Source organism: Typopeltis vanoorti, chromosome 14 (genome assembly GCF_054136105.1).
Source record: "Typopeltis vanoorti isolate ZY-2024b chromosome 14, IOZ_Tvanoo_1.0, whole genome shotgun sequence".
NCBI lineage: Eukaryota > Metazoa > Arthropoda > Arachnida > Uropygi > Thelyphonidae > Typopeltis > Typopeltis vanoorti.
The window spans coordinates 104,802,748-104,825,621 of NC_143562.1; positions in this window are offsets into that span (position 1 = coordinate 104,802,748).

Consider the following 22,874-nt stretch of genomic DNA (forward strand, 5'->3'; position numbering starts at 1 on the left):
ACCAAAGTATTGGCATAACATGACCTTCTTTTGTCCTTGATAGCACGTTATTATTCATTGGCCAATAGAAAAATAGGATTTCTCGTAGTGCTTGCAGCAGTGAATATTATCTCTATTGTAACAATACATTTTCAACATCTTTTTTCCATTGATGCAAATACAAAAATCCCTTAATTAAAATGGTGATAACTTTATAAATAAATTTCTCAATTTATTCATTGAGAAAAAAAATTCAAATATATTCCTAGGTTTGCTGCCAACTCTCTTCTCAGCAGGCCTTGCGTTCGATTTGTCCCTAAATGACAAATGGTTGACACTGAGTAGGCACTGATTACTAATCCAAACAGGGGTTTAGTTCCTTTCCATTGGGAATTACTGAAGGGGATACTTATGTGTTGGTCGGGGATTGGTTGAATATGTTCTTCGTATTAGCGGTCACGGCTTGATCATTTTCGTGCTGTATCAGATGTCTCATAGGCTCTGATTTGCTGGAAAAGCTAAAAACAAATCAAATCTTATATGGCTGATATAAATGGCATCTTTTCCTCTAAACAGCTGTTTACTTTTAGCCTTCCAGTTAAGGACAATGGCTACCCTTCAACAATAAGATTATTTTCTTGGCTTCAGTTCTTCCGAACTTGCACTACCGGATTTCTTCGCATAGAGTGCGGGTCAAGGACTGCCATCCCCGATTGTAAACTAATTCGCATCATGACCAAGGAAGCAAAAGAAAGGATTTAAAAAGTAGAGCCGACCTTTGCTCATGCGTGGATTGGATCGTTTGATTTGTGATTTATTCACTCGGCAATCCAAGGAATCTCACCAGATTTTCCATCGCAGTGCATTTTAACTATTTTTGAACATTTCTCATTGGTTTCTTTCTTTTTTTTTTTTATTTGAAGAAGATTGAATATAAACAAACCGACGGACAAAATTCTTCTTATTGGTGTTTTTTTATTGGTGAACTTGGAATATAATTATTTCTTGTCTTGCATAAAATTATTTGTGAAATTATGCCCAATCGGATTAAATATAAAGGGGCGAATCCTTTTCAACCAACTGCAAGGAAATTTGCAAGACATCTTACGTCCTCTTTCACTCATATTTAAGATGCAGTTGTCTCTAACGTGCTTAATCTTTTTTGAGAATTTCTTACATGAATTGAAGCGTCACGGCTGTTTGCAGCACATGTCCAAACTCCCTATTTGTTTGGTAATTCGATCAGATCCGTATGAAGTCATAAATGTGAATTGTCAGGTCATCAAAAATATTAATTCATTGCCATTATATTTTCTTCAATATATCTTATGGAAACTTTTGAATAGTTTTTTTTTTTTTTAATTTTTCGAAAATTTCTTATTTTATCTGTATAATTGGGAGTATTATAAAAACACCTTTTTCTATTACAAATATTCCAATTCCTTTAGACAAAAAAAGTGACCTCTATTCTTAATATTTAATATGCAGGTATTTTTATCTGAATTCTAGGGGCATGGAGGCAAACATCGTGAGAGGGTAATGGATGGCAATGCTGTAGCCAATGAAGTTCTAACTGAGGTTTGGCTGTTGCTGTTACCTCCTGAGACGCAGAGTTTCAGTTTCGCTCTCTTAAGGTTTTTGCCTTGTGGGAGCAAATTTGAGTCCCCGGGGAGGATGTTCTCTGGCTCGGCCCTGTGAGAGGCTTTGTCGGTGGATGCGTTTCCCTGGATATGAGCGGTTCTGCTCGGTGGTGGGGGAGCCCGTCACTGAGTTGGACGATCTTTCGGCCACAATGGAGTGGTCTAGGGATCGTCCGAATTTTTAGAGTTCCCTTTACTTAAACATCGGCAATTGGACCCTTCAGTGATCAGATTTTGGAAGTTCCAAGTTTTTTTTTTTATGCAGAGAATCTCAAATTAATAAAAAAAAACAAAAAAACTTCCGTTGAACCAAGTGTTCTAAGTTCGACAAAGAAATCTATAGTAGCTATCCATTATAATTTAGTATCCTGTTCTGTATATAAAAAAAGAAGTGAAATAATTCTTGCGATATGGTGTAATATATTTAATTTAATTTTCATGGCGTGTCAAAATCCTTTGATAATTACCCCCCTCCCCCAACAAAAAAAAACTTACTTTTTATAATACAAAAACATTAGCGAGTTTTTGTAGCTAAATGCACCCAAGACGAGACAGTAGGTTGAATTTAAATTTTTTTTTTTTTTTTTTTCCACAAACATACTTTTATCTATTTGGTTGTGGATTCAAAGTAACTGAATGAAATAAATATCTTTTAACTGATATAAGTATTTTTATTAAAGTCAAGTCAGGAGTCAAATCATTTGCAAAAAAAAGCAGCTATTTGCGCAAGTCTACATTTCCTTCTGTTTCTTTCTTTCTATTCCCTCATCTATACATGGCATTCACTCACTCCTCTGCTATCTGTGTGTCCGTTCGTCCCTTTAACTGCGTTTGATTTATTACCACTCCAAGCCAGTCACGCAGGCTGCAACCATAATGTATAAAACACCCATTCTTCTAGCAGAAGTGCAGACCGGAAACAGGGATTCCGAACAGGAAACTACAGAAGGAGTTTTAATGACGGCCATGCAGAACAATTCTCTAGATAAGGCAAAGCTCCGTCCGTGCCTGTGACCGCCCGGTTAATTAATTATCCAAACACTTTTAGGTCAACTAACTTCACCAGCATTCTCTACCGCTTTGGTTTTCTATTTGTACACAGATTGCGAAGTTCACTGCCAGATGCTAGTAAGAAAATTTATGCTTAAATGTTTCAATTAAACAAGCTCAGCCAGCATATACTGTCTATTTAAAAACCAGATAACGCGACAAACTTTTAGGAATTTCTTGAGTGAAGAGAAAGCAGGTTTTATTGTGCAGTTATAAATAAGCCTTTTCTGGAGTATTGATTTGTGCGTATTTATAAACAAAGATAATAGAAAAATAAAGTAATTCCCTTTAGTCAGAAGGAGATATTATTTCTTTTCGTTTTTATTATGACGTCATTCCTGTTTTATTGTTAGCTTTAATTTTACGTGCAAATTTCATTGTGGAAAAGTTTGTAGTTTCATTGTTGTGAAACATTTTTCAAATTTTATTGTTAACCAGTTATTTCGTGTCAATTGTTGGCGATTTAAATTGTTTTCAGATTCCAACATTATTTTTCACAGTTTTAACAATTTAACTTCTTTCGCTGAGTTTTATTCACATATTTACTCATTTTTTATTTTATTATTTTTTATTTTTGTAAAGTTTGTTAATTTTTTTTTCTAAAAGGTAAATGTAATTTTTCACGTAAGGAATGTTAATGACGATACCAACGTTGTTATTCACCAAGATACTTCCTTTTTGACCTAATCCTCATGACCTCTCATCCCTAACCCACTAACGTTCAACCATTTAATAGGCCCCCTGTAACCACTCTCTTTGCCCAGTGCTGTCACCCGGCGGCAGAACGTTGAAATATTTATCAAGTAATCAGACACCATTCTGTATGTGAGGCGTGAAGCCTGCGAGACAGCTCCAGGGAGATTGTGTATCTGGTGTGGGAGAACCCTGGGGTTTATAGACGTCGCGGTAAGTTAGGATATTGGGAAAGACATTAGAGAAAGATTGATGGCGTCTGGAATAATTTGCCGGCGGTATAAGGTAATTGTACGTCTTTGGCGTTAAACAAATTGTTATCTGCTCCCTTGAGATGTCCCGGATGGTACCAGCTTAGAAATACAGAGAAATCATGGAGTTGTTTTTTTTATTTCTTTCTATACCTTTCTTCTGTTTCGGCTAAGGCACAAAGAAATGTAGCGAAAATAAATTACAATGGGTAACAGTGTGTTGTTTCTTGGGGTTCAATGCAGTATCATTTTTTTTAAAAGTATTCTTTTTTCTTTTTTTTTTTACCTTTACCGTGGTAAAGACAAAATAAGGTTAAGAATAAATGGTTGGTAAAACTTACTCAAGCAAATACGAATTTATAAATAAAATAGGTGACTTGGGGAGCCTTCATAGTCCAGTTGGTCAGACGAAGTTCATCAACTAGACAAGGGTTTCCCAAATTGTGTTCCGCGGAAAGTGAATAAGTGTTCCGGGATGTCAGACCAAGCCGTGTATTTTTAAACATGGAAGTAATTCGGAAAAGGGAATACCGCTGTTTATGACCGGTCATTAAAATTGCCTGCAAGACGATTACAACAATGGGCGGCGTATCCTCTGTTCTCAAAACTGAACGAAATAACATCTGTGTCGCAAATGTTATTGACCAATCAGCAAGAAAGTATAAAGAGAATTTTTCCACTGAAATTGAAGATCAAGGTAGTCTGTATCCGGTTCTCAAATCTAGTAATACTGAATACTTTCTTCGCAAGTTCGTATTGCAGCGTGCAAGTGCTTGTTCTGAAACCGTAGTGCTGTGATTTTTTTAAAAGTAATAAGAATACAGATTTAAATTTTAATATGAATAAGAGACAAGGGACTTTGTTTAAATTAGATGTTAAGAAATCTCTTATTGAAGGTATTTGTGATGAAACAGATAGTTATTTATCCACCTCCAGCCTATAAAGTGATCGCCAGGATGTACAAAAGGGGGGGGGGACTATCAGCACACAGGAGAAAAGTCTGCATTCACTCGTAAGTACTTATAATATTATACATTTTTGGTGATCAGAATGGGATATGTTAATGAAAATCAGCACAAATTAATTTACTGATGTTGGTCTGAGGAAACTACATTATGCTACAAGATTTCATTAGTCCAGTGATTGATAACTGATTTAAATGTAATTTTATATTTGTCAACATGATACACCGTATACGTAAGCGTGCTAATACTCTTTATGATTATGCCATAATTAATTATTAATACATTACAAAATAACCAAGGTGTTCCGTGAAAATTTCAGGATTTGTGAAGTGTTCCATCGTAAGAAAAATCTGGGAAACGCTGAAGTAGACTACGAAGCACAGAACCCCTTTTAAGTGGTTTTCAACAGGTGAGTTTTTGCGGCTCCCACCTACGAATAATTTTTAAACCTGTAAGTACATTCGTTCTTATGGATAGGCGAAGGATTTTTGTTGTTGATATCTCATAGTTGGTTGAAAGCGTCCTCCATGGAAAACTCAGGTTTCCAGTGGCGTAGCTAGAGCTTTTGCCGCCCCTTTCAATACACACCAAAAATACTACAAAAAGTCAAAACGACGTATAGGGAAATAAATTAAAACATTATGTTTATTTTTGAAGTAAAAGTTTAATTTCAAGCTTCTCTGTTAGCAAAATCGTCAATGACATTCGCGAAGTCTATTTCATAATAATGTAGGTAATTCTTAATTTATTTTATTTAGAAAAACTCCTCTCACAACTAGCAACACTTACAGCAATTGTGAGGAAAATTCGCAGTAATATTACAATATTCGGAACTGAGTTCTCGAGACTGTATTTTAGAATTAATTGCAAAAGTTCAAAAAGGTTCAAAGTACCGCCCATTCCCCTCCCCTATCTACGCCACTGCAGGCTTTTCATAATGAAAACTAACCAAACGAATACACACACACTTAACAAGCATAATATACTGGCGTCATAATCCAATCTGTCTGTTGTAATCATGGCAATGCTCCGAAAAGACAGTGACCCTTCTTTAAAAAAAAAAAAAAAAAAAAAAAAACGTAGAACCAGATATGTCAATTTCCAATATTTTCGCCAACCCTCTTTTCTATATATTCCAAGAGCGTCATCGATTAAGAAAGCTGATATCTTGCTACTGTACTTGCCAAAACAACTCATTCCATCTTTCTCTTTTCTTACAAATATCCTTCTTTCACTACCGCCTTTTCATAACACAGTTTCTTGGAGTAATTTTCTGTCTCCGGTGTTATTTACACGAAGAAACGAAGGGGACGCTTTGTTTGCACGTGCCTGCAGACACTTCACTTCTATCCGTTGTCGTGTTCATCTTGGGTTCCTCCTCCTTCTCCTATCCATCGGGCGACATACCTGCGAATCAATACGCCAACCAAATCGAAGTACCAGAAGATGGGAAAAAAAAAATCTAAGTGTTTCTAGATACTTTTGATAAAGAATATTGCTTTGAATTGATAGGAGGAGGATGGCTGCAGGCGAAGTACTTCGTTGACACAAGTTGATGCCGAAAATTTTTATCAGCGTTCCAGTTTGCTATCTCAAAACCCAAAAGTTCTTTTCTCGGTCCAAAAACAATGTTTGAATAAGCGAAAGAATGTGGTTTCTCAAAATTTAAACAAAAGTTTTACACAAATTTAAGAAGTCAAAGAATTTTTTTTTTTTTTAATTCTCAATATAATTTCGTTAATATTTCGAAAGTGTAATATTCATCAATAGCTCACTACCTGGCAATATGGATACGGCTTCTCAGCTAAACAGTGTTTCTTTGTATCACACATAAATATCAGCTTATCAATTATTATTTTATCATTGCATTTTATAATTGTTAAAATATTTAATAATTATAAAGTTTAAAATGACATTTAAAATTTATTTAAATGTTAATTTATTTGAACACCTTTTATTTCGTAGGATAAATTTATTCTAAATAATGGAAGCAACTGTATATTTGATTGGGGATTGAAGAATCCAATACCCTTGGAGGGTAATGGATGGCTGTAGCTAATGAAGTTCTAACTGAGGCTCGGCTATTGCTATTACCCTCCTGCCATGATCAGAGCTTTAATAGCTTAATAACACCTTATCCCTACACTGTCCTCTACAGATAACGGGGAAGATGAAAAGCATTATTGCTTCGCCCCTTTAAGCCAGTCCTTATAAGGACTATTTGATTGGAAAAATTAACTGAACACTGATTTTTCCAAATCCTATTACGATGTTAAGTTCTCTTTTCGTTATTATTGGATGAATACTATTTTACATGAATAACTATTGAGAGATTTACTCTAATCCGAAATGTGATTATTTAATGAATTTCGCCGCATAGCCACTATTAAAACATTTTTATCAGAATAATTGAGTACATCTAGTCCAGTGGTCGATATAACATTGTTAAGGGTCGATAGAAAAATATAAGCCATCATTGTACGGGTAATATTTAATTCGGTTAACTTGGATTACCTCCATCCTGAATGACAACGCAATTAAGAGTGAATCGTGGGAACAATGACATGAATAGGACCTGTAAGATGGAGCAAGGTCATGAAAATAGTTACGGAGACCAATCAAGTAGGTCAAAATGACGTATTTACCAATAAACGAATGTCGGTGGTTCCCGCGGGGCGGGAGCGAGATTGCAACACGTGCGCGGTTGCTTATTTACTTATACTTACACGTATTCAATCCCAGTCTCATTTTTGAGCGTTAATGTTCTAAAATTCATCCACATACATATTATAATTCAATCGTTATCCATTCACGAGCTAAACTTCTCCACGTTGAAGAGTTGAGCAGGGCTGATAGTAATACCAGTGATATTACTAGTAATAGTAATATAATAATATATACTATATTATACATACAATAAACACTGTAATTATAAAATAAACAATCTAAAAACTCACATAAGCGTCTTTTTTGCTTGTTCTATTATAATTACGTAATAGTAAAACAGGGGGTCGATAAAAAGTCAAGAAACTCTTGAAGGGGTCGACGGTGAAAGAAGTTTGGCGACCTCTGATCTAGTCGAATGGCATCTACTTTCAGCGGCCTTTCCAAATCTTATATTTCTGAAAGTGGAAAAGCACTTTAAGTATTCATATATGTACTCAAGGGCGTACTTCTCATTGCATTTTCTTCGAATAGTGCGTACCATATTTGATCCTTTATTTTATTTTAATTATCTTTCAAAGTAGTTTCGTATTTTAGGTGTCACCATTGTAATCTATTGCTTTTACGGAACTCTTTCTTCAATTTCAATAACATTTAGAAACTACCATGTTGTTTGTCTTCTATTTTATTCAACGTGAAATTATATTATTGAGTTCATATGGATACAAGCAATTAAGCCTGCCATTTAAATCTTTGTGGGCACTTTTACCACAAGTCCTCATGGAGTTCTGATTCTCGCAGGCAACTAAGCCACATGACTGGATCAATGTTTTATTCAGTTTACCACAGAGTTTCCAAGGTTCGGTTCTTGTATTTTCTGTGTTATTTGTGTAACGCATCGTAATTGATGAGGGTTATTTTATTGACTGTAGTGAGAATGCGGAGGATATCTTGGGTGTAGATGATTCATGTACGCAACATCCACCTTTGACTCTGGCAAAATTTAATGGAAATTTAAAACCTTAAAATAAAAAAATTACGAGTGCGTAACGCAATAGCCAAAGTAACTTAAGTCTCTCCACGTAACATTTACTGTCTCGTATCCAGAATATTAGCTCATTTTCCAGTTATTTAAACGCGAAAAATATCATTTTCCCAGAGTAAAACGTCAAGATCTCGCTTGATATACGTCGACAGACATTGGAAGAGGGTTGATATTCCGATCACATGTCTTGAACCAGTACGGTTCAGAGAAAATCCTGTACACGTGTTATCTGTTATTGACCAAGTGGAAATTAGACTCATTGGTTTTTACGAGTGGCAAAACTGTCCGTGAGGCCGTTACCAGTTGAATTATTAGGACAGTCTTCTTCAAGGGATAAGAACGGCGAACTGGTGTATGTAACTGAGCCCCTCAAATCTCCTTTGCAGTAAAAAAATGCAGAGGCGTGGTGCATCAAAATGGCAAGAAAATTTTAAGAGATAAGAAAAATACTCCGGAGATTCAATCATTTTTATTTTGCTTTCTTTATACAAGTCAAGAAGCTTATATAAGCCTCTTAGTACCCCCACGTGCATAAAAATCGATATAATTCTTTAAAGAGAAAGTATAATAAAATGTGTACTGGGGTTATAAATAAACGCAATATCGCCGATAACATTTGAAGCGTCTGTAACATGGTTGTTTCTTGCATTTCATGTTTCGTCATATGGAGACACATCAGCACTGATCTATTGTTAGCTTTGATTAAGGATTCCTATCGTTTTGGACGAATATAAACTATTGTTTCTCTGTATAATAAAAACATTTGCGTTAAACAAGATAGACTGGCGTTTTTATTGGAATTAATAATTGGAATTGTTCGATCAACGCTTTAGATTACGAAACAAATGCACTGCGATCTAATGCTGTGTCAGAATTATCACGTTAGGCCAATTGCAGCTAGACTCGCCGATATTCGTTTGTGCTTCACATTGCAAGTCATTCAGAAACTGCTGGGTTGGGCAGTGCATCGTATGCTTGCTCGCGTTATTTCTGTGAGATACGAAACTTTTATTATTGGTGCGTGTTCGTGGTGAGGGTGAACTATTATTTGCAAATCTTATTTTTTTTTGTTAAAATAACATATAATTATTTATTTATTATAGATACAGGGCTGAATTATGACGAGTATCACTGTTGAAAATATGAAAATAATTATATTTTTTCAATTATCGTTACACGAAACAACACTGCGATCTAACGCAGAGTGAGAATTATCGCTCCAATTGCAGCTAGACTCGCTGATATTCGTTTACGCTTCTCATTGCACGTTACAAATGATTCCGACGCTGCTCGTTTGGGCAGTGTATCGTATGCTTGCGTGCGTTATTTCTGTGAGATACGAAACTTTTATTATTGGTGTTTGTTCGTAGTGAGGGTGAAATATTTTTAATAAAGCAATTTTTTAATATGTAAATTTATTCATTAATAAATTGGTTACTGATTCGGAAAAATTTGCGTCTCTTACTAGAGTGCGTAACCCCAACTATGAAATTTGGAAGTAGTGGTGGTGCAATGGTATGGTCGTGGTCTGGCTTCGGACCTCTGTTTGTGGTGCCACGAACATTGAACTGTGAGAGGTATCTGAACATTCTGGACAGTGCAATGCTTCTACGGAACTGACCATTGTCTTTTTCAACAAGACAATACACTGTGTCTTAAAACTGCTGCATGATTTGTGGACATGAACGTTACCACACTTGATTGGCTTCCACAGAGCACTGATCTCAACCCTATTGAACATCTGTGGAATGAACTGGAGCATCGGGTGAGATCAAGGGACGTCTTCCCCTCAACAGTCCAGGACCTCATTACATGCCTGCAGGAAGGGAAGAATGGTCCAAAATTTCCAATGATCGCTATTGCATGAGTGTGAAAAGTATCACCCGTAGTGATTGCCGCAGGCATCGCAGCGAAAGGAGGTCCTACATCTTATTAAGGTGGGCGCCATGGGTGTTTGTTCCTCATATTGTGGTGTCCATTGACTTCTTATTAAGCCTTGTATTTGTATACTTTTATGTGATATTTATGCTAAAGACACCCTTCATTATATCACATGTAGAAATCAAATAAAATCATGGATTGTATATTTATTAATATAATCGATGATCACAGCTACAATACGAAATTGGCTAAGTTAGTTGAACTATAATAAATATGCAATATTATTTTTCTTTTATTCATACCCTTTCTTTTAATAATTTTGTACGTCAATCTGAAAAGTTTGACTCAATTTTCTTGAAGAATCGCTAAGTCGATTACTTCCTTTATATAAATAGTTTTATTATATTTTTGTTAAAGATATCAGCAGTATGAGATGTTTCATTAATTTTTGCTGTGTTATTCATACTTTTAAAGAACACATTAATAACGTACCTGAAATGAATTGAAGAATCAAAGGGGGGGCGTATTAAATTGAAAAAAAAAACATTCCGTCGCAGTAAGTGTATTGAGTCATCTTAATACTCAAATATTTAAGACGAATTTTGGAGACGTGCTTTATTTTTCCCAGAGGTGCCTTTATGAAAGTTCAATTTGGTGAGTGGCATTCGCATCAATTATTGCATCATTTTTATATTTGTCTACTTCTGTCTCATTCACCGAACAATAAACTATTTGTTTCCAAATCCTTTTATTCTTCCTCCTGGTATTCTACTTTTTTTTTTTCTAGATAGATTTCATTCTTCCTTCGTCCCCTTTTTTTCAGATTTTCCTTCTTTCTATAGCACGAACAAACCCAGAATACGCTTTGATACACCAACATTGTTTACCGTCTCTACAACAAGAATAAAAATCGGTTTAGAACCGTAATTGCTTTTGTTGTAATACTCTATCTTAAAGATTTTTTTTTTTAAAATCTGAATAGCAAGCAATTTCTCTTGGTGCATAGTAATTCTCATAAGTATATTGTAGGACGAGATATCTTTGAAAGAAGATTAACCTAACTGGAATAGCTCTTTTGCGAAAAATAGAAATATTCAGCAGAAAGCATAGAAGTTGTACATACAAAGGAAGAAGTAATTGGATTCGCTCAAGTTGAAAAAAAAATACTACTTTAATATTAAAATATGCTAAAAATAATGGCATTTTTAATAAGTTGTAATTTGGGCTTTGTATCTACAAATATGCACTCTCACGCTAATAAGTTGAAAAGAATGCATCAATGATTAATGTGTTTATAATATAAGAATTATAAGCAAGAATAAAAAAGGTGTTGAAATATATTTTTCAATGGTGAAACATTCTTTAATAGATTAGTATAAACTTTTATAAACTTGATATTTTTGATAAATACAAAGTATTTATATATAAATATTATATGCACTGCTTTAAATACTTGCTTCTAATGTATACGAATAGGTTGTCTCGGAATAAGCCCAAAGTCCGAGTACAGTTTGAATACTGACTTAGGTTCAATTAGTATCAAGACAATTACGGTTCACATACTGAAGTATTGCTAAGCCAATCGTTTATTGTTATGGACACGGGCGTCCGCAGATGGGGTAAACGTGTCACTTACCCCCTTCCCGGGATCTACTTGTGAAAAAAAATTAAATAGAAATTTATTTATGTAATTATTTGTCTCCAAGCTTTGCCCCCAAAATTTTCTGCGGACGCCCATGGTTATGGGGTTTGAAGATGTATTTAATTTGCACAAGAGCTGTCTTTTTTTTTTTTTTTAAGTGAAATGCAACTGCTATATTTATATGAAAAGTCAATATGTCTATTAACTGAAATGCTTTTGCAGCTGTTAAAGTAGTATTATGTAATGAGTAAAATGTGAAGTTAATTTATGGGCAGACTCTCAACCGATGGAAATATTCTGGCATGGGATTCTCACCACAGGAGAGTCTTTTGCACCGCTTCCCATATTAATGGTACTGACTCTCAGAGGTGCATTGTGGCCGTAATCGTCAACTCCTCGGTGGCAATTTTCACTTTTAACTTCATTACACGTTTGGCACGTGCCTGGGACCAAATGATGAGAGGGCGTGGGTGGGGGAGAGTGTTGAGTGCGTGCTAATTGGTTCGGGAACATTGCTCCGTTTGGCTTCAAGTAACGTAAAGCGTCGGATGTAAGAGTTTAATGGGAAAGACAGTTTTATATTCGAATAGCTAAAACATTCCAAAACAGTAAATCTCTAAAAATGTGTGTGGGTTTTTGTTTTATTAGAAATCGTGCGGAACAGTGGGAACTCTCTCCTTTCTGTTTCATTACATGCAAGAAAGCAAATCGACGTTTCTTATACAGGGTGTCCCAGAATTCACGCAAGAAGTAATTTTGATAGAAAACACAGGTTTTTAATTAAAAATGGTAATTTCTTATCGATTCATAAAGTATACAGTATAGGGTTATGCATGGAATAGCATATCGGGTAAATGGCCTCCACGGCTTTGCTGGCACATATGCACTCTTTTGTCGAAATTTTCCACGACCGTTTTGCATAAATGTGACTGAATTTCGTTGATGCAGGGCTCAATTTCCTCCTTCAAGGCGTGGGTGGTCGTGGGCTTGTTGGCATAAACCTTAGACTTCAAAAAACCCCAAAGAAAAAAAGTCCAACGGCGTTAAGTCACATGATCTGGGCGGCCAATTCTGATCACCAAAACGGGAAATTACACGACCAGGAAATGACTCATGCAGTAATTGAATTGTTTCTCGGGCTGTATGGCATGTGGCACCGTCTTGTTGAAACCACATGTCGTCCACATCTATATCTTGCAATTTAGGCACAAAAAACTGGATTATAATGTTGCGATAGCGAGCACCATTAACTGTTATTGCCTTACCAGCCGCATTTTCGAAGAAGAATGGACCGATGATGTCTCCAGCCTAAAATCCGCACCAAACAGTAACACGTTGTGGATGCATTTGTTTCTCAACAATCACTCGTGGATTTTCTGAACCCCAAATGCGACAATTTTGTCGATTAACGAAGCCATCAAGATGAAAATGAGCCTCATCGCTGAAGATGATTTTGTTCGAAAAATAAGCATCCACTTGTTGTTGTTCCATAATCCATTCAACGAACTCTCTTCGCTGTGTGTGGTCAGTAGGCTTCAGTTCTTGAGTCAATTGAACTTTGTAAGCATAAAGATGCAAATCTTTCGTGAGAATACGCTGTAGAGAGCTTCTCGAAATGCCAATTCAAGACCACGGTGCCGAATTGATGTACCTGGACTCTCAGCAACACTCTCACGAAGTGCTTCGATGTTTTCTGTTGAACGATTGAAGGACGGCCAGAGTGTATAAGATCAGTAATTGATCCAGTTTCCTTGAATTTTGTAATTAATCTTTTCACAGTTGATGAAGTTAAATCACTATTCCGACCATATTTTGTACGAAAATTGCGAATTGTAGCTGCCAAACATTCATTGTTTTTAAAATATTGCTCAACAATGAAAATGCATTGTTCTTTCGTGTAGCGCTACATTTTTAATAACCCTGAACTGTCAGCTGTCACGCTGTCTTTTTTTCTCGTTAGCAACACTTTACCGCACAAATGGCGCTAAATTTAAATCTTGCGTGAATTTTGGGACACCCTTTATATTCAGAAGAGGAGTAACACTTTCACTCGAGGGCAATTTCGATAAGTCACTAATTATAAGTTGAACACAGAAATCACAGACGTATTAAACGAAATGAAATCCTTACGTGTAATGATGTAAGCAGAGAAACCAAGTTTGACATTCGTGTTGCGGTGTGCGTATGGTAAATATCACAATTTATTTAACAATTTCTGACTTTAATAAGCTAAATTCGCTTAGAACTGGTTTTAGAATGTTTCACCATTGGAAAATATATTTCCACACCTTTTTTATTCCCACTTATAATTCTTACATTAAAAACACATTAAACTGATTTTAAAAAGCATTCCTACGAAACTTTTGATTTCACTACGGCAATATCAAGCACGTTCATTGAAATCAAAGGTTTCGTAGGAATGTTTTTTTAACAACAGTCCAATAATTTATGGATATAAATATTAATCTGGTAGCAAAGTCATAGGATCCATAAACGAATAACCCTTGTCTTAATGAAGATGAAATATTACAAATATATGAGTACAGTACTTCATATATTTGTGACATTCAAATTTTGTTAGCACTGTTTCGCTTACATGAACACGTGGCTTACCCGCAATATTCTCTTGAAACAAATTTGGAGAATGAACTGACACTCCACGACTTGCTTTTTCTCTACTGAGATCGGGATGACTTAGAAAGTTATACCAAGTATCCTCTAGGTGTAAACTTGTTTCAAATCTGTTTCTTGTTAGGTCATAAACCTATCGTAGATTAGTATTGATGGAACTTTTTTTTCAAGTACTTGAGTTACCTAATAACATTCTCCTCCTTACCAAACAAATATGTTTTACATCATACGACAGTCTGTAGAGATATCGAACCTCACTAAGTACTCAAAGGTAAAAGTTGCTTCAATATACCAACTTTTATGAGCCGGATCTGCTAAGGAAAACACAAATATAATTTCATATTAAGCTTAATACATGACATGTTTAATTTTTATATGATGATATAGTAATCATTTCTAAATACGCTTAACAAGATGCTCATCTTCTATTAAATTAGTTTTGTTAATCTTGCCATACTGAAGTTAAACCGCGATTCTGAGCGTGCATTGTGAGTTTTCGAAGCCTTAAAAGAATTGGTGGGGCGATCGCAAAAGAAAACAACATGATGCCCACGGTATACTCTGAATGGATTCGTGTGTGATAAATGAATCATACTGCTAACACTAGAAGACAGTTACGAAATGCATCTTGTCAGGATTATCTGCACACGTTTCCTTATTTGTTATATGCACTTGAATTTTGTTCAGAATTTCTATTTATAAGAAACTTTTAATTTGTTGCATGCTTCTAAATCAACGCAAATTATCCACCTTGGATATAATATATTCTCATTACACATCCAACCAGGGATTCTAATAGTATGCCATTATTTCTCGTGCTTATATTTTAAGAAAAAGAATCTAGAGTTCAGGTATTGTGTTGCATCCCTAATACGTTCTCTCTCCATTAATATTTCAGAGGTAACGCTTTTGATCCTAAATAACCCATTTTGGTTACTTAGGAAATATATAAAAAAGGGGGAGGTTGCTATGAGTCTCGTGCTGTTTTTCATTGTTTCCAGGGCAATGATAATCGCTTTCCTGTAGACGTCACACAACAGTCCATACCCTACGGCCCACCATTTACTCATCTTGACGCGTGACAGACTCTCTCTCGGTGCAGGCGCACTGTCCCCCTTGAAAAACAGGAAAGAAGAATGCGGGAGGGGGGGGGAATGCGAGAGAAGTTCGTAATGATCGCATGCTAGTCGCAGGCGACTACGGACTATCACTGACGGGGAAAGAGGAGGAAGATCGATTCATAACGTGCATCTTCGTGGCGCGCGTCGAGCTAACGGGTGACGGTAGTCGGGATAGAAGGAAATGAGACGTAACCCGTTATTAGGCGGGAACAAACGAGGTTGCGGGCAGCGCTCAAGTGCATCTCGAGCCGGGGCGGAAGGGTGAGTCAGAAGGATACTCGGGGAACGCGATGTAAGCTCGTTAAGACTGCCAGACGCCTGCTATTTGTAGAACAACCGGACCATTAAAGGCAGAGCTGCTACGATCATCCCGTGGGAGTCCTAACGAATTTGGAACTTCTAACTTCGTTTAATAGTGTCCCGTGGTCACCTTAAAGCCGTCGGAGTGGTTTGCCCATCAGCACTTCATTGGTGCTTGTTTTCTCTCTCCGGGCTTTCTTTGTTTCTTAGATTTTGTGTTCTTAATCCTATAATCTTATTATTTTTTTTTTCCCATTTGTATTTAACTATTCTTATTCATTTTATTATATTTTCTATCTTCTCAATGGTATTTTTGGTTTCTGTTTCCCTTACGTCTTTTTTATTATTATTTCTTACACGTAACCAACACTTGTCGATTCGGTACAATTAAAGCAGGTGGCGCATGAGTCGGTTGCATTTTCATTGTTGGTATTCACCAATGAAAAAACGCCAATTCTAATTAATAGCGATGGAACCAACTACAAAAATCAGGGTAAAATACATTACCAATACTACATTTTGGTTTCTAAGGTAATAGTTTATTTAGGACGAGACTATCCATTGTCACTTTCGTAGAGGGCGCTCGCTGTGAACTACAGTGAAAGATTCAATTGGGTTATAATTAGTGATGTTATTTTGGCTATTACAGACAAGAGAATACTTATTTATTATTGAAATAAGGCATTGTTTGATTAAATTTTTAAACCTGATGTAAAATTTATGTTGGGAGTCTAAATATTAAATATGATCGAAACTAAGTTTTATATATATATATATATATATATATATTAAACCGCTTAAAATCACAATTCTGCCATCTAGCGACCCCTTATAGAACTACGCTGTATATTTTATTCGGATTAACGACCGTTCTTTCCAAAGTCTTGCTGAAGCAAGGGATTTAAAATAACTTAATCTTCTCTGACGTTACCTGAAAGCTCCATATGTTTCACTTTTAACCTGTCAAACTTCCTGCAGAATCTTAATACCAGTATCATAGTGAAGAGGTAGGATTTAGAGAGAGAAGCAGTTAGTAATCCATACGTTTTAAGTGAACCTTAACTTCAAAGTGTAGACACGTGTAAAAGATAGTGTTAGCCTTGAAAGATTTTAGGAAGAGCGAGGTTAGGGATCTAATTTTAAAAGACGTCGATCTTGCACTCCAAATGAACGATATTATATATATATATATATATATATATATATATATATATATACATACACATCGAAAATTAAAGGCTTATATATAGTGAACCAACATGGCAATCATTCTAAAAAAATAAAATAATAATCCAAACCAATAAGGATTTAAGATGAAATTTCCTAAATAAAATATAACAAACCTGATGAATCGAAAATATACAATTTCACTTAGTGAGAGGAGATTTAGAGTGATCTTGTAGATCATTCTGATCTTTTGGAGAAATCACTCCCACACTTTAGCTCAATGATTCGTCTGAATTTTTGGAATTCCGAAATTATGACGTCACTGCAGTTTTCAGCGAACATGCTGTGAATGCTATAATTTTTTTTTTTTTCATTTATTAGAATAATACATTCTATAGATAGTACGCCCATAGATGCCAGACCCTTCGACACTTCTGCGCATGTCAACAGAAGGAAAATCCATTCCGATAATAGGGTAATCAATCCGTATTGTGGGGCGAGTTATTTATTATTACTATCGGAAAATTAACTTCTCTTTTATGATCATTTAGTTTTTAAAGTGGAAACTATTTTGCTTGTATAATAGTTGGGAAATTTTGCGTATAAAGCACGCGATTTCGCATGTTGGTGACCAATTCGTACATCGCCTTATTTCTTTCTCCCCTTCAACACGAATTGACTCTTCTTGGCAGTCTGCCAACGAGAGCTCTCGCTTCTGTGGTTGGACTATAATAACGGCGCTTGTTTGGAATATTATACAAGATACAAGTAAACTTCAATATCTGTGAATATATTTTGGCAAAAAAAAAAAAAAAACCTGTACTTAAATCACCTGCTTATCTTTGTCTTTAATGATATTTGCGTATAGGTAGGTCTACTTTAAAAAAAAAAACGGGTTTGGAAATTGTTCGAGGGTCATAAAAAAAAAAAAAGAAACATTTCGTGCAAAACTAACATATGGAATCTTCATAGCCACCTTAATTCGGTGCTGTAACAATTCGCCTTGAATCTCCGGCCTAGTTGGCGAGTGGTTGGTGTATCTGCTTCCCAACCAACCGTGTTCGAATCTAGTCGTCACTGTGGTTGTTTGTGATTGTCTTTAGATGGGAGATGATCTTCATCGCCCGGTGTGAGACCTCTGCCCCGCTTATATATATGTGGCCTGAAAGGGCTTGAAAAAATTCAGTTTGGCCACAGATGGACCGACCTGAAAATGCAAATTTAAAATGGATGAATTATCTATATATATTCTTGTTATTATTATTATTTTTTACATTTCCATTGTTAGAATATTATACCAAATATTCTAACTTTTCCTACGTTTTTATTTTCTGAAGTGCTCTGGGTACTTATATATCATTCATCATTTGATTATTCCCCGTTGGTTTTATTCCTGTTGGAGTTCCACCTTTATATTCCTCAGGATTTAAATCAGCAGACAAACTTAGTTCTACTTTCTTTCTTTCCGTGCTCGAAGCAACAGTGCGCTCACTGAAGGGTTCTGATTTAAAATCCAGCCAATTTCTAATATTCCGAGTTTCTGCTTTTAAAAATAAAAATAAAAAACTTTTATGATTCTTTTATCTCGAAGTTCCTTTATAAAGCAGTCCATTTAGAAACATAAAAGCTTCTCGGTGTTGGTTTTACGCTTAACCGTTTCTTTATCAAAACTCCGATAAAAATTTCTCTCTGTTATACATAAATCTTTTCGCTTTCACCCTAAACCCACTTTATCTCCATCAGGAGAGTTTTTCCAGCCCATCTATCACACTCATATAGCAAAATTTGTTTTTCTTTTTTGCTTTGAAACAGTTTAATTCATCATCTCCTATTTGGTATCTGTAAAATCTCCACGGATCTCTTGTTACGTATGGCCTTGGGCGTGTTATCACAAACGAACGGTCTTCAGAGACGATATATTAAAAGAGAAAGAGAGAGTGAATGACCTTACAAAATACCTCACAAGAGAACCCCCGCTCATATTTTTCGTTCGGTAGATATCCGATTAGATTCCGATATTGTGGTATAGATTTTACAGCCTCAAAACACAGCCCGAAGGCAAACCCTAGAACGGAGGTAAACAATACTACCAATTGTATGTAATAAATCGTCTGTTATCCCCAGCCAATCCCCCCTTTCCTCAGAAAATACCTGAGCATAGATGTGTTTCTTTTACCGAGATGCACTGAGGTTAAACTTCTCCTTTGCCACATTTTTTAACGTCTTAAAAAAAAATAAAAAAAAAAGGCCGTCGAAATTGTATCTCGCTGCAAGCGTTAGCAGAATACCTAAACATGAATTGTGCATCGCACTTGACAGAAATCTGATTCCCTTCACTCAATAACAACAGACGAACATGCTTTATTGGAAACATCCAGAGCATTGTGGCATCGGGGGTTGCGCGTGGAACAAAACATATTGTTAACGTCGGCACCAATATCTAGGATGCTGACGCAGCATTTCTAAGAAATCGTCAGTAGAAAAGTTAGAATTCACTTTGGCTCTTTTCTCTCTTTCTTTCTTAAGTGACGTAGTTTGCCTTCAAACTAGCAGATCTCTCCTCCTCTTTCTCTCTGTTTTCCTCTCCTTTTCTTCCATCTCACCTCTTCGGCTTCTGCACCTGCTGAATCATGCTTTTCAAGCCAGTAAGAGGAAAAAAACTTTTCTCTAACAGTTAAAATGCATTACGGAAAAAAGAAAAATTAATTTTGGAATGCTCTTAAAGGTGCAACACAGTTATGTATTCTAAATTTAGAAAAATGAAGTAATTCCAAAGGTGCATTAAATATAAACAAAATGTCTGTTTACCCTGCATTGGAATGCATAAAAACGTCTTTGATCACCGAATTTAAGGTAAAAAGAAAATGCATTTTCTGACTTATATTAAGTGTGTATGAACGAATACGAAGGATGAGTTTAATGGGACACTTACTGTCTTCATATTAGCATCCCAAGTTAGCCACCATTGCATATACTACTACAATATAACAGCACCAACTACATCTTGTCATAAATGCATCAGGAATAGAATTTGAGTACTTCGATAGCACAATCAGTGGCCATTGGGTAGATAGACTAGGGATACAACATTCATTTTTACAAATTAGTATCGTTTAAAGAATAGAATTATTTTGTTACAATACAGCAGGCATAATCAAACGATGTTCATAAAAATATGTAAATGAACTGAATTGCATTTGTTGTCAGCATTGTTGGAAACACGTGTTTTGCGTTAGCCAGTAATTTGCTATATTTTCATAAGAATAAGATAAAAGCAGAAGTATATCTCCTACAGGGAACTTTCGAAAGTACAAGGGATTGTGCATGGTAACCATATGTTTTCAAATATCAAATATGTCAAACAAAAACAACGTCACAACTTCTTTAAACACTAATGTGTTTAAAGAAGTAGTTCGAAGACCATCATAAATGAAGCCAATCACTTCAAATTCAGGAAACTCTGAACTTGCACAGAACATAACACGTTAACTTCCATTTTATTTTAACAATAAAAACTATATTAATAAATAAAGTGTACTTTAACATTTACTTTATAATTTGACTTAATCAAAATAATGAGTATTTTAGAATAAAAATAAACAATAAAATATTACTTAATCTTTTATTTTATAGGAAAAATAATTTTATTTTGAATTATTTTTTTATCACAACACCTATTATTAAACCAACTATAATCGCTAGATTATATAGTCATGTTCTCTATAAGAGATTATGAGCAGAGGTGAGCTATAAAGGGACTCGCGCGAGACCTTTGTTAAATTTTAAATACTTTTTAAATATTATTTAAATTTATTTATTTATTTAAATTAATTTATTTAAACAAGTATTTAAATAAATTTTAAATACTTGTTTAAAAATCTTGTAGAACTAGAAAATACCACCGTGGGATGTATACATGCTACTATAATTACTACTTTAAATTCATATGGATTTTCTGATAACTATATAAAAAATCATTTCGTTGCATTTTGTTCTGATGGAGTAATATTAGGAAATAAATCGGGTGTTGCAATCAAACTTCTGCAAAAATTTCCCACCGTTGTGATTTGGCATTGCGCTTATCGTTCACACTTAGCATTAGACGATTCGATAAAAAACATTAAAGAAATAAATCATTTTGAAATATTTATGGATAAATTATATGTTTTTTATCATCAATCCCCAAAAAATCAACTAGAATTAAATACGATTGCAAAAGACCTTGGTATCGAAATTTTAAAGATCGGCCGTGTGTTAGGACTACGATGTGTTGCTTGCAGTTTACAAACGGCTCTTGCTTTGTGGAGAAATTACCCAGCTTTATACAAGCATTTTGCATCGAATGATAAATATAAGGGTTTTTTATACAGGGTGTCCCAAAATTCACGCAAGAAGTAATTTTGATAGAAAACACAGGTTTTTAATTAAAAATTGTAATTTCTTATTGATTCATAAAGTACGCAGTATAGGGTTATGCATGGAATAGCATATCGGGTAAATGGACTCCACGGCTTTGCTGGCACATACGCACTCTTTTGTCGAAATTTTTCATTTCGAATTTGTCGAATTTCGTTGATACAGCGCCCAATTTCCTCCTTCAAGGCGTAGGCTCGTTGGCATAAACCTTAGACTACAAAAAACCCCAAAGAAAAAAGTCCAACGGCGTTAAGTCACATGATCTGGGCGGCCAATTCTGATCACCAAAATGGGAAATTACACGACCAGGAAATGCAGTATACAGAAATTCTTCAAGACGGTGCTACATGCTGTATGGCATGTGGCACCGTCTTGTTGAAACCACATGTCGTCCACATCCATATCTTGCAATTTAGGCACAAAAAACTGGATTATCATGTCGCGATAGCGAGCACCATTAACTGTTATTGCCTTACCAGCCGCATTTTCGAAGAAGAATGGACCGATGATGCCTCCAGCCCCAAATCCGCACCAAACAGTGACACGTTGTGGATGCATTTGTTTCTCAACCATCACTCGTGGATTTTCTGAACCCCAAATGCGACAATTTTGTCGATTAACGAAGCCATCAAGATGAAAAGGAGCCTCATCGCTGAAGATGATTTTGTTCGAATAATAAGCATCCACTTGTTGTTGTTCCATAATCCATTCAACGAACTCTCTTCGCTGTGTGTGGTCATTTTTAATAACCCTGAACTGTCACACTGTCTTTTTTTTTCTCGTTAGCAACACTTTACCGCACAATTGGCGCTAAATTTAAATCTTGCGTGAATTTTGGGACACCCTGTATAAATATAAGGACTTCTCAATTTGGAATTTTTAAAAGATTTAGCATTAATGATTGATATCCTACAGGAATTATCATATCTGTCAGAAGCTCTACAAAGTCGCAAAATAAGTATTATAAGGGCTAAGTTAGACCTTTTTTGCCCGACGATGCGAGCCCTTTGTTAAAATTTCCATAGCTCATCACTGGATATGAGACAATTGTTTTCAGGCCTTGAAATGCCTCCACTCCAAATTTCTTCAAGCTTTTAACGCATTTTAATTTAAAGCTATTCCTTACTTAACGAGAAATGAGAATCAAGTTTTAAGTAAACAAGAACATCACCTTCACACTGAATGAAAAGCAATTCCCCGGTTACTGAAAAAATACAAAAATACTTTTCTGAATCCTAAAAACGCCGAAGTTGCACCTCTCGAACAATAATAGTTTACATTACAATAGAAACCAATAATCAGTATCGCTCAAAATAATTAACAAGCACTTCATATTATTATTGTTGTTTGTTTCTTTAAGAACACCGAAGAACGCACTCTCCCCCCCATATCGTAGTAGTGAGCAGTTATTTCTTTGAGTACAATTACG